Source organism: Alligator mississippiensis, chromosome 4 (assembly GCF_030867095.1).
Source record: "Alligator mississippiensis isolate rAllMis1 chromosome 4, rAllMis1, whole genome shotgun sequence".
Taxonomy (NCBI): Eukaryota; Metazoa; Chordata; order Crocodylia; family Alligatoridae; genus Alligator; species Alligator mississippiensis.
In genome coordinates, this window is record NC_081827.1 from 71,009,532 (window position 1) to 71,027,609 (window position 18,078).

Sequence of the window (18,078 nt, forward strand, 5' to 3'; positions counted from 1 at the left end):
GGATCAAATTCTCCCTGGTGTAACTCTACTGAAACCTATGGAATGTATTTGTCCCAGTGCAACTAGACATTAGCCAGTTGTGGTTCTATACTGGGTGGAGCAATAGAGATCTCTCTCTACTCCCACATGCTCCTCACTCATGCTGAAAGCCAAATGGCCAGTGTTTAGAAGAACAAGTTTTGCTCTGTCAGAAAATCATCTTTCACTGGAGAGTTGATTCCCTTAAGCGTTAAATGCTTTTAGATATAACTTTGGTTTCTAAAATAATTTTCTTTCAGTGCTATCAATTTTAAAAGAAAAATGTGTCTCATTAAATGCAAAGTAGAGGCATGAAACTGAATGGAAGCATATCTGTGACACTTACTTGTTTATCACTTCCATAAATATATCTCATCTATAGGCTGCTAGAAACCTTGATATGTTAGTCAAACCTTTTAAAGGCCTGATCCTTGAAGAGGGAACTCATAGAACACATTGGGCCATTTGTGTTCCAGTATAGACTATTTCCTATTGGTGGTTCTACCTGTATATACATAAGGGACCCCCACAATCCAACTAAAAAGTCCTTCTAAGAAGAGTTTATTTAAATAATAAATCTGCTTTAAAAATCACATAATTTAGAGATGATTTTTAGGAAAATTACATTTTACCATTGGGGAAAAACATCATCATATTTCTCTCCTGCAAGTAGTACATTTGAGAACCTGGAGTTAGCATTTTAACTTTTCCATCTACAGTATTGATTACTGCAATTAATGCTTAAATAGGATCTGAGCTTAATAAAAACAGATAGGTTTAGCCAAATCCTAACTGCTTCAAGATGCATGTGGACAGTTGCTGCACCAAAGCATTATCTACACTCAAAATTTATTCAAAGTGGATATAAAGCACTCTTAAATTGATTTAGAAGTGTTTACACAAGGACATTTAAAGGATTTAACTAAGGAGTTTCCTTAAGAAGATGTAATTAAATCCATGTATATTGTGGCTGTAGACAAGACAAACATTTAGATAAACTAGTGATTCAGTGAATCCTTACAGACAAAGCAGGACAAGATGGTTTGACCTTTCTTTTTGTTTCCTTTTAAGTAATCAAAGATGAAAATGGGTACTTTATTGGTGTGGTCACTGCTTTTATTTATTATGTATTAAAAAATATCTGTGGACAATCAGAGTACAAGGCAATAATGACTGTGATCACTATTAGCTCATATGCAGGGGGAACTTCCACACCCATGGGGCAGCTTCCAAAAGAGTTTCCTTCTGTAGCACCTCCTAGTACTCCTTATACCATTCATAGTCAATTGTTCAGCAGCTGAGAACTGCAGCTGTTACAGGCTGCATGAAGCACATAAAGAGAGATACTTTCCAGGATAAAACATCAAAATTCTTAACTTAAGATCATCATGTCAGTCTTGATCTGAGTTCATTGGAAGAACTGAATGACAGGAACAATGTTTTTTTCTTGACATATTTGGGCCAGAAGGTGTGCTACCGTATCTTCTTTCAACTTGAGTTCTTTAGCACCTTTGATTTCATTCCCAAATACAGAACATTGTACTAATAAACTCTGGAGGTCGTTAGTGCATGGTCCACTGTGATGAAGTGTGTCTGTGACAAGACAGCAAGTAGACTCTGGGCCAGATGAAAATGTGTATTTTTCGCTCCAGAGTCATTAAGGAGTTCAGAACCACTCTGAGGCCGAGTACTATTTTGACATATACTCTCTAGTGAGGTGGCTGATGTGGTAACGGCTAATTCTTCACAATGCTTTTGCTAGCATCATATCCTTTTAGTCTGGTATGACAGATTGGGTACTCTGCTGAGAAGTCATATTTGATATTGATTAAAATCAAGTCAGTCTGTTCCTAGTGTTAAAGAGATCTTATTGTTTTTCTCACCTATCATTCCAGCAAGACTTTTGGCTTGGAATTATTCTGCATACAAACTAGGCTTATATACATTGTATGTAAGTGTGTGTGTGTGTGTGTGTGTGTACATGCATAGACATACACACATTATTTATTTGACTAGCTTCAGAGCTTCAATAAAACATGTAGGAAACAATGGATGGTGGTTGAAGAGAGGACAGAAAATCTCTGCATGAGGGTACATGCAGAGTCAAAGGATCCTTTGAAATGTAAGGGAACATGAATGAAAACCGTGGGAAAATAACATAGCCTAGAAAGGTCATTGTCATAAGGAAAGGGGGAGAGCTTAACCTTTTTTCTCTGGTCAAACTCAGTGCAATGCCCATGGCATCTATATACAAGGCAAAACAGGATTGCAAAAGTTCTGAGTAACATCTAAGTCTTATCCACCTATATTACCTATATTACATTGGACTACCTATATTACATTGGACTTCTGTAATAGGAACGTGTGGGGACAAACTAAATTATGTGAGACAACGAGGGCTTCCAGAGCATGAGTGAGACACAGAATGTAAGATTTTTTCTTCTCTTGACTCACTTATGGCTATGAGCATGGATTCAGTATTACTAGGCGGTTACCCTGTCATATTAGTATACCTTTTGATTTTAAAGGATTTTCTTTAATTTTCCTAATGAACCTTAGTAAATGTTGCTTGGAAGTAATTCATTCCACTAAGACAAGGCAAGGAAGAGAGAATGAAAAGGGTTTAGGAGTATCTTGTCATGGAGTAGGTCATCTGGGGCATAAGGAAAAGAATTGTTCTTCCCCAAAGGAGTAGTCAAAATAAAATCAGTATGGTGACTGGATAAAAGCCAGATAAATGCAGATAAGAACAGGGTAGGGATGGGAAATGAATGATTACAAATAATTCAACTTTATCCATCAACTTTTCTTTTAGGACCTGATTTCATCTGTTCATTGGGAATTAAACTGTTTTCATTTAATACGAAGGAATATATCTAAGGGTCTTCTATTTAACACTGTAGTGAAGGCTATACCATGTTACAAGCGTCTTAGGAGCTTGACAAAAACATTAGAGAGAAGGGAAGAGGAATGGACCATGATGTGTGATGCCCATCATGACCTCCACTGGAATGTGTGCGTGAGACAGAGTACAGCAATGAATATGCTGTGCTGCTATTTATTCCTGCAATGTCACTAGTAGTTCAACTCAGTTCAGTAGTGTCCAATACTGCAGGGATATTGAGAAGACTGAGGATGGATGTCATTTCCATGACAAAGAGGAAATCTATCAAAGGTATTTCTGTGCTGTAGGTCCTATCTAAAACTCATCTGTGAAAGGTCTAGCGTAAGGTGAGCATAGCTAGAAAGAGCCATTTTGCTATGGCAGTTTTTCAATTATTTTGCTCAAGAAGTGGCCATTAAACACAGGAGGAGAGTAGTTTCAAAGTTGGTCACAGTGGCTACATCTATATGTGCTATTAAAGTGATGCAATGAACTTCTGTACAGTTTGTCCCAGCGTCCACTACTCCTGGATGTAATGTCTGCATGTGTGCCCAGGACTGCAGTAGTTTGAGCTGAGGCAGATAAGCCTCAGGATAGCAGGAGATCTAGGGAGTCAGCCCCAGGCTCTGGGTGGTGGCATTGGGCAGTGGAAGGGCTGACTGGGGCACAAGGTGCTAAAGTGTAGGGCTAGGCAGCAGGGAGCCCCCCGTACTTTAGTATCTTCATGCCCCTATTACCATCCACACGTGTTTCAGTGCATGCAATTACTCCATTGTAGGATAATCTTAGGCTCCCCCTGCAGCAGCAATAAGGCACAATGGGATCTAATGTGCAATCCCAACATTATGCCTCCTGCCATGTACGTGTGGCATGGCAAGAGGTACAATTATGTGGATCATACAAGGGAACCAGGATTAGCCAAAACCAAGATCTTCTAACTTGTGAATGTTAGAAAGCCTAAATTATGGGGAATGCTTAAACAGATCTGTTGTTTTGAAAAGCTTTGCTAATACCCAGTGAATAAATTCCATTTTAGTTGTGAATCACAACAAAGCTTTCAGTTCACAAAACAAAACAATAACCTAGTAATCTTTTTTTCTTTTTGTCAGGCAAGTGGTAAAAGACTACATGTATTTTAAAATAAGTATCCAGTCACCCTTTATTAAGAATTTTTAAATATATTATTGGTCCTGTTGGAGTGAAGTTGTACTATGATGGTCCACAAATTATTTAAGAAGCAAGGATTTTTGTGGGTGATATTTTCTATTCGACCAACTGCATGGTTGGAATAAAAATTAGATGAGCTTTTGTATGCAAGGAATTCTTCATTAGGTTTGAGCACCTTATTACTCAACTATTTACTTATTAGGGGTTGTATGCATGTAAATGGAATGATGCCCTATATGTTTCTGCCCCACACAGATCTGGGGGCAGACATCCACCATGCTTCCCGGGACATGTGCAGTGGCGGGAGCTGCCACCCCTCCCTGTGCTCCCTGGATGAGCCATGGCTTCATCCCGTGCCCCACCCCACCCTGGCTGTGCAGGGCCTAGCGGGGTGGGCATGGGGGTCCCAGGGGCTCCATCCTCTCTGGCCTGGTAGTGCAGCCAAAGCTGGCCCCACTCCTACCCCGGCTCTGGGCCCCCCGGGCAGTACAGGGTTGGGGCCGGTATGGGGCTGAGAGGCAATGGATTTATTGACATGGCGGGCACTGGCACCAGGCAACCACCCCAGGCATGGGGGAAGGAGTGGCTGCACAGGTGCAGTGGGCCCCGGCCCCAATCCTGGGCCCGGCTCAGCCCTGCTCTCTCCCTATCCCTGCCTGATCCCAGCCCTAACCCCTTCCCCCACAGACTTTCCCACCTGAGGGGAGAGTATGCATGAGTGCTCAGTGCCCCCCAACTTTTTTTCTCCCTCAGCCCATGATGAGGGACCTTTGAGACAGTTCAACTTGGACACAAAAATCCACCACTGCAAAACAGAAAACTGCATATGAGAGACATAAAACTCACTGAGTGTTTATGAAATTTTAGTCCATCAGATAGAAAAGAATGGAGGACAGACAGTTTCACAGAGACAGATTTTGAGCTTTATGTTCACACCAATGAACAGTACTCACCCAAATAATCCCACTGAAGTTCATCTGTCCAGTAGACCAAGCTTACATAGAAGCCAGACCAAAACTGCAGAATGAGCTTCTGCAGAACTAAAAGTCACCACAGACCTCATGAATTTTGATTCTGAGAACAAGGCTGTTTTTTCAACCTTGTCTTCTCCAATACAAATACACAGCATGGTGTACATAATATTTGTTTAAAAATCTTACTCAAATGGTTTCCCCCCTGGGAAGAAGATGGGTTGAAAGAATGAACTGCATGTAACAGCTGCTAGCTAGGTCATTTAATATGCTTCTGGAAAGCAGTCAGATCCTATGATGACAAAGGTTGTAGGAGAACCCAAATAACATGGGACTACTCAAGCTTACCCATGTGTGTTAATGGTTCTTGCTCTTGTTTTTAAAGAAGCCACACATTCTGTTAAATACAGCGGAACTGATCATGAGTGTTGAAGGATATTATCATTGCTTTATTTGGATACAAGAATGCACCAGAAACTGCAAAGATTCTTCCCAGTATTGATTCCTCTAATTAAATTATGAAGCAGAACCCCCCCACACTTAAAATCTTTATCAAATTCTAATAAAAAAGGATTATGATCCCCAAATTTCAAAACTGTAGACTGCTCCTGATATGTAACTCCACTTGTGATCCTCTTCCCAATATCTACTTTAATGCAGCAAAATCCATTTTTAAATGGCTGCCTAAGCCTATATTGCTCACAGTTCTTTCAGTTTTTATGTACAAACATAAAATGGAGAGCAGCCTTCAGATTTATGTAATGTTCAAAGATGAATGAAGTTTTAACAAACAGGCCAATAAAATAATCAACTCACAGGAAAATGCCTAATGTAAACTTACTAAGCTGATTTCTTTGATCAAAATTTGATTTATATTTGAAGAAAAAACTTCACAAACTAAATCTACAAATTTGGAATTATTACTATGGAAAATCCTTCACATTCAATTGTTGCTTCACCAATTTTGTAATGACCTTCATACCACCTGCCTTTGTGATGGCAGAAACTTACTCCTTCTTACCTTTCCACTCAAAAGGAATGTAATTTCCACAGAAAAGGAGAATAATTTGAATAGATACAGAGGAAGATTGAGTAAACAAAACATTTTTTCTATCATATAATTTTAAAATTTACCTGAGTTCAATTCCCCCCTGTGTTATTAATAAAATACCTCTACCTGCTCTCAGTTTATTGACACTTGCAGAATTGAACTACCGGAATTTGTTTGGTGATGTCAATAGGCCTGGTATGGACATATGAGCTAGTCCACACTTTTATCCAAAGATGAAACAAAATGCAAAATTTTTTACTCCAGCCTAGCAAATACATTTTTGATGTTCTCTGGAATAGTTGGTTCCAGAAATCATCTAATGATTTTCAGTCACCCATATATGTATTTTTTTCAGATATTTTGCTAGATATAAAATGAATATTATTTGTGTGTTAAAATGTGTTCATAAATATTACATGTTCATAGCTTTTCTATACCCTATATCCAGGTTTGTATTAATGATATTTGCTACTGTACAAATAAATGTGTTATAAACACCTGGAGTGAAATTCTATCCCTGCTGAAACAGACGACAGAACTCCCATTTGAACTAGTTTGGACAGGATTTTAGCCCAGCTACAACCTAAATCTATAATGGGCACAGTTTAATGGCATGCTTGCGAAACTACCCTGTTTCTTTATAAAGAGAATTATTTATAGGAGTCCTACAATCCCAGCAGCATTAAAGCCCTATGCATGTAGATTAACTTTCTGTTTGGTTGTTACCATATGGAATGTGCCTGAAGAAGCTGTTAATTTGTTAAATGAAAACCAATTTACTGTGGCCTTTTTGTCTTTGTAATAAAGTTCATAGTTAAAGAACGTTAAGGTAGAGTAACTTCAGCTAGTGGAGAAATACTTTGGCAGGAAGGAAGACTACAGTTCCAACATCTGTCTAATCTTTTAGTCAAGGGTCATCATTTTAAGGTGTCTACATTTACAGTATTTTATATGATGAATCCAAAATTTAGTCAAATGAGGCATTAGAAAAGAATAATAAAAGCAAGAGAACTTCTATCCACTGAGTCTCTGAATCGTGTCAAGATGAATTTTATATGTATAAGCTGGTTTGAAAGCTGCAATGATTCAGACCCCTGTTTAGATAATGAAGGATGTTTTGTCCCTTCTGTGCCTTTCTTGTGCACCAACATACTGCTGTTTTTGTATTGGGAATTCAGTGTCGCTGGAGTTTTGACTGTCATTGGAAGGTCAATGTTGAATATACTTTTAAAAAGACAAACAGAGTATCTCTATGAAGTAACTTCAGTCAAAGTAAATAAACTCATTAAAAGCAAGCCATAGTGGTTATACAGGAAAAAGGTTTAGCAAATGTTAGACCAATTTAAGAGAGGTGGCCTTCTTAAAATGTAGTTTTTGCTGTTGTCTACTTGCTTAAAAAGTAAAAGAAGATTTGCTTTCGAAAAAAATACTTTTAAGATTGCTGGCCATTTTGTTTCATGTTTATATATATATTTTAATAATATGCTTAACTTTTTGCAATATATTTTCGAAGTAGTTCAGCTGAGGCTAATATTCAAATTGGACATGGCCCTGACGCACACAGTTTGCATTAGTAATCTGATTTGGAAGCAAACTTCCCTGGAAGCTCTGGATCAGTGAAGGATTGCTTGAATTTGGTTTGACTGATTAAAAATGTAAGCCCATGTCATGAATTTCTGAATCCAGATTCAAAGTTCCCTCTGTTTTGGGAGATTAAGTTACAGAATCAAAAAATGCATTTTGCCTTTTTATTTTTTAATCTCAAATATAGTTGCTTTAGTTGAAGACATAATTCATAGTAATTGTTATTTAAAATATAACCTTTATACCCATATTTTATATGTATTTACTTTTCTGACAAAATTCTTACGATAAATACATATCACATTAAATTATCCTAATATAAATAGATTTACTGCATGTAGAGTTCAAGAGAGATATTTCTCACCTTACGCTTGACTAAACGTCTTCAAAGGACATACCAAATCTTTTTACATTTTTCCTAACTTTATTGTTAACCTCAAGAAGCTAATCTAAGTTTCCATGTCTTTCTTCCACTGGTAGAAGCCAGAAGGGGAAAAGGGAAGGGGGAGAAGGGCTTCACAGATTTCTGCTGTGGCCAGTTGAAAGAACAGAGGGACTGATTTCAAAGGAGAATTCAACAAAAGGCATTCATAATCTGGATGATGAAATTCTACCTAGGCTTGAGGAAATCTGAGCCAACAGCTGTGACTCTGATCACCAGTCAGAAAAAGCAAAGATAGAGAAAAAGGGGAGAGAAAAAATACTCATTCACATAGATGTGTTGATGCTGCTTTCTTAGTGAGACATTTATCTGCTATCTTAAAACATACAGTTCTCTGTCTACTACTGAAGAAGTACTCTCACTGGGCACATCTACATGTGCACTTTACTGCAGAGTTAACTAATTAGTTCCACAGCAAAGCTTCACTGTCTATACATGCACTGCTATTGGGGCACAGTAAATTAATCAACTCCGCCACTGGATAGCACTATCTGGGACAGTATTATCCTACAATGGAGTAATTACATGCACTGAAACACGTGTGGATGGTAATAGGGGCATGAAGATACTAAAGTACGGGGGGCTCCCAGCAATAAGGAAGCTCTTGTGGCTGGGAGCCCCCTCAGATAAGGGTCTCCCAGCTGTAGAGGCACCCCATGCACCTCTGGGGCTGCGGGATTGTGGCTGCCATGATCCCCCGGCCTCAGGAGTGCATGAAATCTCTGGTGCTGCAGGATCATGGCTGCCATAATCCTGCACCCCTGTGGGTTTCATGCACCCCAAGGCAACCATGCCTCCCAGCTGCCAGGACCCAACTGGGTCCTAGCACCCAGCATCTGCAGCTGGGCATGGTGCACCCCTACAACTAAGACCTCATCTCCCAGCTGACAGGGCTCTTAGCTGCAGGGGAGACCCTGCTACATGTGCAAGTTAAAGTTCAATAGCAACCAGCTATAAAGTTGGTACACATTTTCAAGGTCTAACTTTAAACCTGTGTCGCAGGACACCCCGGTGCCTGCTCCTAGAGAGGAGAAACTGCCAGGGAGAGAGCCCTGGCAGAGCCAATTGAGCACAGCTGCGGGTTGCCGGAGCAACTAAGGGGAGCCAGCTGGCCAGAAGGGGGCAGGGCCTGGCCCTTATGAAACCCAGGGCCGAAGCCAGGCTGTCAGTTCTCTGCCAGCAGCCGGGGAGGCAGGAGCTCTGGGAGTGAGGATGTGGAAAGGAGCAGGACGTGCAAGTACAGCTCATGATAGCCCTGAGAGGATGGGCACTAGAGTTTAGCCATGCGGCTTGTGGTTATGTTACAGCCTAGGGGCTTGTGGTTTTGCTTTGTGTTTGTGCTATTACACCCGGAGGCTTGGGTGAGGCTGTAGGGGTTGGAGGAGGCCTTGATCATAGGGACCCCAGAGAGTGTGAGGTGCCCTAGCGCCAAGTGGGCGCATTAATTTCACAGCGCTAGTGAAGGCGCAGCTTGCACGCCAGTGCGGGAGCAACTGGCGGCGAGGAGCGCGGCCAGTGGGTCGTGGGCGCAACCAGTAGGTTGCAGACGGGGACCTAGACCCCGGATTGCGTGTGGGTTACATAGACCCCAGCCCCAGGGAGAGGGGTGATTTGAGTGAGAAGCCCCGTGCAGGCACGGCGAGCCCCAAAGAGGGGGAGCGCCATAGTACATGATTGAGAAGCCCTTGGGGGCACGGCGAGCCCCAAAGAGGGGGAGCGCCATATCAGGGAGCCCAGGACGGGCACAGCCGATGCTAGCAAGGGCATCACTTGTGGGGGAGCATTGACCCCAGCCCCAGGGAGGGGTGATTATCGAGGAGCCCTAGAGAGAGGGGCCATACGGAGGAGCCCTAGAGAGAAGGGCCTTACCGAGGAGCCCAAGACGAGCATAGCGAGCCCGGCCGCAGGCTAGTGCGGTAACACCCCTCAGACCAGGGCAGGGCGCTGCGGTTGCCCCCGAGAAGACAGGGAGTAGCAGCGCGGTGAGCCAGGGTCAGAGAGGGCACCCGTGCGGTTGGCCCGTAGGACCAGAGGCCCGCTAGAGAGTCCCTGAGCGGAACCACACTGGCAGGGGAGGCCCAGAGTGGGCTAGACGAGAGTCCCAGCAAGAGGCTGGGCACGAGAGAGGGAGCCCAGAGTGGGCCACACTAAAGAGGAGGCCCGGGAAGCGGGCGTACAGACCTGACAACGTCTATTACATCTGCGAGGCTTGGGGCGTGGTATCAGGGGAGGTAGAAGCCATGCATAGCCCACAAGGCTAGGGTGTCCGGGGAACACCCACCGTATTGGGAGACCCCCAGGGGGTCCGGAAAAACCGCGGGGACAGAGGTTCCGAGTAGCCATGCCCAGGGAGTCATAGGCAGCCTCCCAATCATATTCCAGCAAGACATGGCGGGCGAGAACTAGAGGGTGCCTTGGGCCGGCCTGACACGGAGTGAGGGACCTCGAGGAGATCATGGCCCTCCGCGAGGACCCCGCCGTGACAACCTGGTTGTAGCTTTTTATGGCATGATAGCTACTTTGCCCATGTAGCTGGTCTCAAGGTAATTGTACAATTAAGCAGTTATTTGCATAATACCCATAATGTGTAGAGGAGGCCTAAGTGTTTATCTACCTCAGGCAGGGTTGATTTTGTTTTGTGTCAATAAAAATAGTTAATCTAAATCAGTGACAATGTTATATTTTATACATAATCCTTTTTAACATAAGCAAAACAACCTCTAATGCCTCCAAGCTTTGTGTTAATAGCTTGAGGTTTTGCTAAGTGATCATCTTGATGTCAAAATTGTTCTTTTCTCATTACCAGGAAAATCCATCAAAATGTGGTCACATCATAAATCGATGAAAATTTCATTTGCAGATGGTCAGAAAATATTTCTTTTTAAGAAACTAGCCACTAAAATGTTCTGGACATTCTATCTACACAGAACATAATCTAGTCCTATTTGCAGATTAGACTGGACAGTATTCTCTGTCCTAGGGCAGAAAGTACTGAGCAGGATTTCTTACTACTGCCCCTCCTCACAGTTGGAGGTTCGTGGACACTAAGAACATTCCTTCTTTGGTTAGACTTATAGAGTGCCAAGAGATCTTACCTCAAAAAACTGCTAAAAAGTCATATGCTAGAGAAACAAGAACTGCTAGGCCAAAGCTGAATAATTGTTTCAATGTCAGTTCGGGGACATGACTCTTCTATACTAGTCATATCGGGTTCCGTGCCATGTCTTAGAGAACATGATGCTTAAAGATAAATAAAAAGTCATTAATATTAGCCATGACAATTTAATTACTACACAAAAGGGGTGCATCTATATGTGTGCTTTAATTTACAGTAGCCTATTTTACTGCACATTAGTTGCATGGTTTTTTATGTGATGCTTTACACTAATGCTCAGTAAAATAGACTATTGAGCATTAAACATCACATGAAAAATGTGTGCTTTCAGTACTGAGCATTAGGGCAGCCTAATGCACATTTATTTATTACCTCACATTGGAGGTACTAAATTTAATGAGCATTAGGAAAAGCGCATTAATGCATGTGTAGATGCACACATGGAGAAGAAAAATTAGAAACAGAATGCAAAAAACAACAGTTATTTTGGTTATAATCTCTTCTGTAGGTCTCTTGGTGGAAAGTTTAAAAGAAATTACATCTTTCAGTATGAGTTTACCCTTTGAAGAGATCAGACCTCCCTATTACCCAAGTTAATAGTGAGTCCTGTCTCAGTGCATTATAGATAGCTAAAACAGTTTATAGATGGGCAAGATATTTTTTGTTTAAGGCTTGAGTGATCTTGTTTGGTATATAATAGAGAACCTAACAGCTTATGGAAATGAAGCCATTCAAGGATTTGTCCCAAGAAAGGAAAAAAGGTCAGAAGGGTCTTGAAATCTGAAATCCAAATTAAATCCCACTATTTCTCTGCAGTTATTTTATAACCACACTCCAGGGATACATGTCATTGTTATATAATAAGGTACATTATCTTATTATGTTTTATTTTCTTTAATTTTTTCATCAATATTGAAATTCCCCTACATTCTGCTGTCAGAGAAGTTATTAGAAAATAGCTATTATACTCACTGGCAAAGTTCCATTCTAGTAGGAGATCCACAGAGGATGCATCTACACATGAAATTAATGTGAAGAAATAAACCCCAGAGCAGTTCCAGCTTGAGTCAGCTCCTCCTGGATGTAGTGTCTACACATGTGCCTGGGACAGCAGCAGTTTGAGCCAGGGTGGAGCAACCCCAGCAGCAGGCTCAGGGGGTCAGTCCTATGCTCCAGGTGTCAGTGTAGGATGGCAGAAGTGCTGCCTGGGGCATGGGAATGCTAAACTGTGGAGCTGGGCAGCAAGCAGCCCCTGCACTTTAGCACCCTTGTGCCCCAGCCAGCCCCTGTCACCGTCTACATGTGTTTCATCGCACTTAATTACTGTGCCATAAGATAGTACCGCCCCCAACAGTACTATCTTACGGTGGAGTTAGTTAATTTACTGCACCCTAATATTGGCACACGTATAGACAGTGACTCTTTACTGCGGAGCTATTTAGTCAACACCACAGTAAAGCTCACATGTAGATGCATCCAGTGAAGATAAACAGCTTAATGTTTATACCAGTTACATATTAGTCTAAATGGGTCCTAATCCTCTTGATGACCTATGTAGGCATCACTGTGGTTTCACATGTAACTTTTTATATTTGCTTTTCATAAAACTTACGAAATAACATTGAAAGGTATGTTTTTTGGCACCTAGCTTAATACCTCACTGCATAGATACCAGCCTGTTGGAAGTGGAACAAATTGCTAGGCCCTATGTGCTTCCAAGCCAGCTGAGTCTGGGTCAGAATTCACTCACTGATTCTAGTTGTGTGGCCCCAGGCCATGTTCCTAGGCTCAGACTTTTTATGCGATGCTCTGTCTTGTAAGGGGAGCACTGACAGCCGTAAGTTCTAGATCCAAAACCTGGTGTCTGAGAGCCCCACTTTCACCTCCAGAGCTTAGATAAGCCTTTCAGTGATTAAACTAGAAGCCTTTTGAATGCCAACATGGCAGAAAAGCAAGGAACATATGCTTAAGAAAAACTTTTTTTTTCATTTCAGAAATACCAATAAAATACATAATTTGTGTAACAAAATACATAATTACATCTTGGACCGATGGGTTAAAAACAGCAGCTGCAGATAACACAGATGCCAGTGCACCTCTCCATTTTTAGAAAAACATAGGTTAGCAAGGAATATTGAGTTTTTTTGCCTCCCTCTGAAGTACAGGCTTGGTCTACTTTCTAGGATCATCTGGCCATATTTTATTTCAGAAATTCTGTATTGGAGTTAACCTCATCTCCCCTGCTGTCTTCCTGTGACACACTGTAGGTACTTTTCCATCTAGTGTTTTGTAGTTGGGATGTGCAAAAGTGCCCAGAATGGATGATCTTGTGGACACTTTTGAACAAGACAACTTAGGAAATTACTTTAAATAGTCATGTTCATTACTACCTAACTCAATACCTCATTGTATAGATACCAGCCTGTTGCAAGTGCAAAAACTGGGAACTGGACTCAATGGCATGAGAGGTCCCTTCCATTCCTGTTTTGAGAGCGGGTTTTGATATCTATAGAAGATTTCCATGTTTACATCCAGTTCCACATCTTTGATCCCTCAGAAGTTTTGCTGATCCTAGTGCTCATCATTGAGAACGTCTGCTCAGAATTATTTTTTTTTTTTTGAATACCAATTCTATTTTTTTACCATGGTGTACTGTCCTAGCCATTACCTGTTGCGCAGCAATATAAAGCAAGTATTAATTCTAGTTCAAAAATAATTTGCATTTTATATTATCTTCAAATATACAGAGTACCCTGAAGCTCAGATTCATCCCCACTAAGCAAGACAGTGCAGATTACACTGGACTATGCAATTAGGGGGCTGTGCCTAAAGGGTGCATTTACATTCTGGAAAGCGCAGGCTGCTTGTGCACTGCTATGTATCTTTGGGATTTCAGATAGGAGAATACAGTTATAAACTCTAATGGGTCTCTGTGGGAGCTCAGAAGCTGCATTGGTAACATGTTGAATCAATGCAACCCTGTGTCTATGTAGTTTTGTGGCCCATGTTGCTCCTCACGCTTTGACAAAATGTTGGCAGGGACCACACACCACACCTTTATCTTATAAAAACTTTCAGCCTCTAAGGCCCTCTGCCTTTATCTGAGCAGACCTTGGAGCAAATCTGACCCAATACCTATCTTGTATCTATCAGACTGAGGTCTATCTCCCTGATTCACTGTAATCCTCTATCATTCTGGCGCATATCTACTTTTCCATTTATATTCAGAGATCAGGAGCATGAACAATTGAGACTCATTTGACTGTCAAGTTTAAATTGGTAGCGGATTTGGTCCTAAAGAAGACCCTATAGAACACTCACTGCTAGCCTGAATGATCACTAGATGTCACTGTTCTACAGAAATAAAAGTGTGAGCACCTTATTTTAGCTGTAAATATGGTGGTCTTTAACCCAAAAGTGTAGAAGCTCACAAAGTAACTGATGTTGAGCTCACCTGGACTTTTCAGGTAGTTCAACTCAAAATTACTAAAGTAATTCCAAAGATCTCAGATGTATGTAACCTAGAGAAGTTGTAGAATCTCCATCCCTGGAAGGTTTTGAGAGCAGGTTAAAGACACTTGGCTGGGATGGTTTAATAAGGATGATCTTTCCTTGAGCAGGGAGCTGAACTAAATGACCTTCTGAGATCCCTTCCAGCCCTACTTTCCTTTGATCCTATCAACAGGTTTTTCCTTGCATTTTAGCAAAATTAATCATGAATCACTCTAATGAAGGCACAGACATGATGTTGGTGAATGGCAACTGAAGAGTTCAGGCAATATTTTCAAACATACAAACTTAGTCTTTGCTTCCTGACAGGTATGCTTGGTGACAGGATCCTTAAATATGGATTACATCAAAACAGACAGTGCAGCCTATTATTTATATTTTCCATTTTGCAGACAAAAGTGCAGACTGATGCCACTTGTGTTCAATTTTAAGTCAGAAGTTATGCTACTTGTAAGCAATGGAGCAAGGGGTTGCCATAGCAACAAGTATCTAATTGAAGGAACCCATTTTAACTTTATCAATGCTTAACTAGGCTGTTACGAAAAACTCATATACTCTTAAGTTCTTATAAACAGGCTATACTGTGGAATCACTAATAACTGCCATAATTAAGATTCCATTCTTTGCATTGGTCAAATCAATAAACACTACAGGAAAAAAGCTCTGTAAATTGTTTTTGAATACTAACAATATCCTCCACCATATAAAATAGGCAAGCTGCATACTAGTTCCTGGCTGAGATAGGGCAGATTGGGAGATGAGCTGTCTTAGCAGGGCAGGCAGGGATTCACACAATAAAATGGGGTGCTATAAAGCAGATATTGTTGATTTGGCACCATTCATTGGCATTTGACCACCCCAAGTTTAGGAGATGTTCCTGGATGGGATGTGGTATAACAGATGAGTACGAGAAGGCAGAGCCACGGTGCAAAGTTCTGCTCTTTTAGGTTGTTCTACATTACTCTGGGGCCAGCTTCTGTCAGGCTGTGAATGGGAAAGATGGCTTACAACTACTTTATCTTTGCCCTTCTTCCTATGACAAGTCCAGTTTGGACAGACCCAAGGAATTATCCCTATATTTTTTTTAATGAAGCAAAGCAATCAGTCTTTGTTAACAGCTTGCCAATTTTAGTTTTAAAAGATCAAGCTGTTTTCTAGTGGTGAGTTAAATAAAAAACTTCACATTCTCGTTTAACTGTCAAGCTATAAGCTGAGTCATTACTACTTCACTCAGCTGGTCATCTGCTCATTTTCTCTAGAAACCTTATGTGGCTCCTGACACCACATCAGAATATTTCATTGATGGTGTCTTGCACTACAAAGTGCCAGTATGATAGATTCTTTACTTTGCTAAGAACTACTAAGAGAAAGACAAAAAAGTGAAATAAAATAAAAATCAAAGCTTTTTAACAAGCCCACGGTACCACAAGCCTTATGTGAATTGAAACTCCTGTTATATGGAATTTAATCTTTTAAAGATTCAAAGGTCTCATTAACATAACAGAGGATGAAACTATCAATTCTATCTGCCCAATTCTATTCTAAATATCTGCCCAAACTGACAGGGCTAGGCCAACTGTACATTGATTTCATTTCCAAGATATTAATTTTCTTGGTTTCAGAAATACATATGCAAAAATCATTGATGTCAATAGTAGTAAATTAATTTTCATTTCCATCCACTGGATGTTATCTTCAGTCTACACACTCCTGCATTATTTTAAACATATTGTCCTATTGGAATAGCTCTCTCTCCTTGGTTGGATAAGGTGCTGGGAGAAGTTTACCTAGAGACTCTCAAAACCAAGCAGTACTTGTCAGTAGTCTGCAGAGAGCTGGATGCCACAGGATGGTAGCTCAAGGACATGTTTTCCCTCTCTAAATTGCATTAAGCATATCTCAAATGCTATTTTTTCTGTGTAAGCAATTGCTATGTTCACCACTGGGCTATCATTACTTTCTCAGTAAGAGTGAAGGTATCCACAAGATTTGTTTATGGGAGGAAAGGAGGTTTACAACTCTAAGTGTGGTCCAAATTGTGAGGAAATTGAAAATCTCCAATTTCAGCCATGCTATGTATTACTAAATTTGCAAACATAATGAAAAAAAAATCCTGCCTGTATAGATTTAAATGCAGAAGTAATTAAGGCTGAGTGATTTTTTAAATCAATTCTTTTTCACTAAGTGTTGCAATTCTGGGTAATTTGAAAGTATTCACAAAGCTGGGACAGATTTTTAGACCTGAAAAAACCACACAATTTCATGGACCATTTTCAAAAAAGAGAAGAGAAAGAAGTTGTGCTTTCTTTATACCCTAGAGTATATGACACTTTTCTGGGATGTGGGAGACCTGGATTAAAAATCCTACACTGTCTCCTTGAACAATCATCAGCATCAAGTCTATTGGATATTCTAGGGTGGGCAGTGTTTCAATATCCTCAAAATACACTTAACATTAAAAACCTGCTAATATTCTGGTACTGTGCATGACAGTTGCATAGTTACCATCCCATCAGGGTTGGGTTTTTTTTTTTTTAAATGACCATTCATCAAGATTTTGGTTATCCTTATAGATTCATAGATTGTAAGGCTGGAAGGGACCTTGGAATATCATTGGGTCCAGCCCCTTGCACCAAACAGGAAAGATAGCTGGGGTCAAGTGACCCCAGCAAGGTGACTGTCTAGTCTCCTCTTGAAGATTTCCAGGGTAGGTGAAACCTTAGTTTATCCTTTTGTGTTTGCTTTGCAGTGACACTTCGGTTACATCTATAAAGCATGATACAATGCCACAGAGAGGTATCTGTGCTAACATCAAATGAGTGAGTATATCTACACAGCATGTTGCAGTATTGTGCAGTGATACTTGCTTGGCTCATGGAACCACTAAAGCCCAGGTGGAATGCCACACTGCTATATAGCTATACGGCTTTGGGCTTCAGAGCTAGTTCAAGCATATCTGTATGGTGTTGCACTGTGCCACATAGACAGTCACTTAGAGGCCCCTGTGCTAGAATTCCTGCCTCAGAGAATTTACAATTGATGGAAACATGACAAAGGAAGCTTTATCACACTCGATGGGGAATTGAGACAAAAGGAGATGAAGTGACTTGCTCAAGATCACGTAGAGAAAGTGTAGCAGAGCCAACAGTTTACCCAGATCTCCCAACTGCCAGGCCACTGCTTTAACCAGAATACTATTCTCTTACTTTTTAAAGCTTTTATGACTTGTTCTGTTTTAGTTTCAGATCATTTAAACAGAAGATTTTAAAAGCTGCCCAGTTTATTGGGATGAATGTAATTTAAAATGGATGTGTTTGACAGACTAAATTAGCCTCT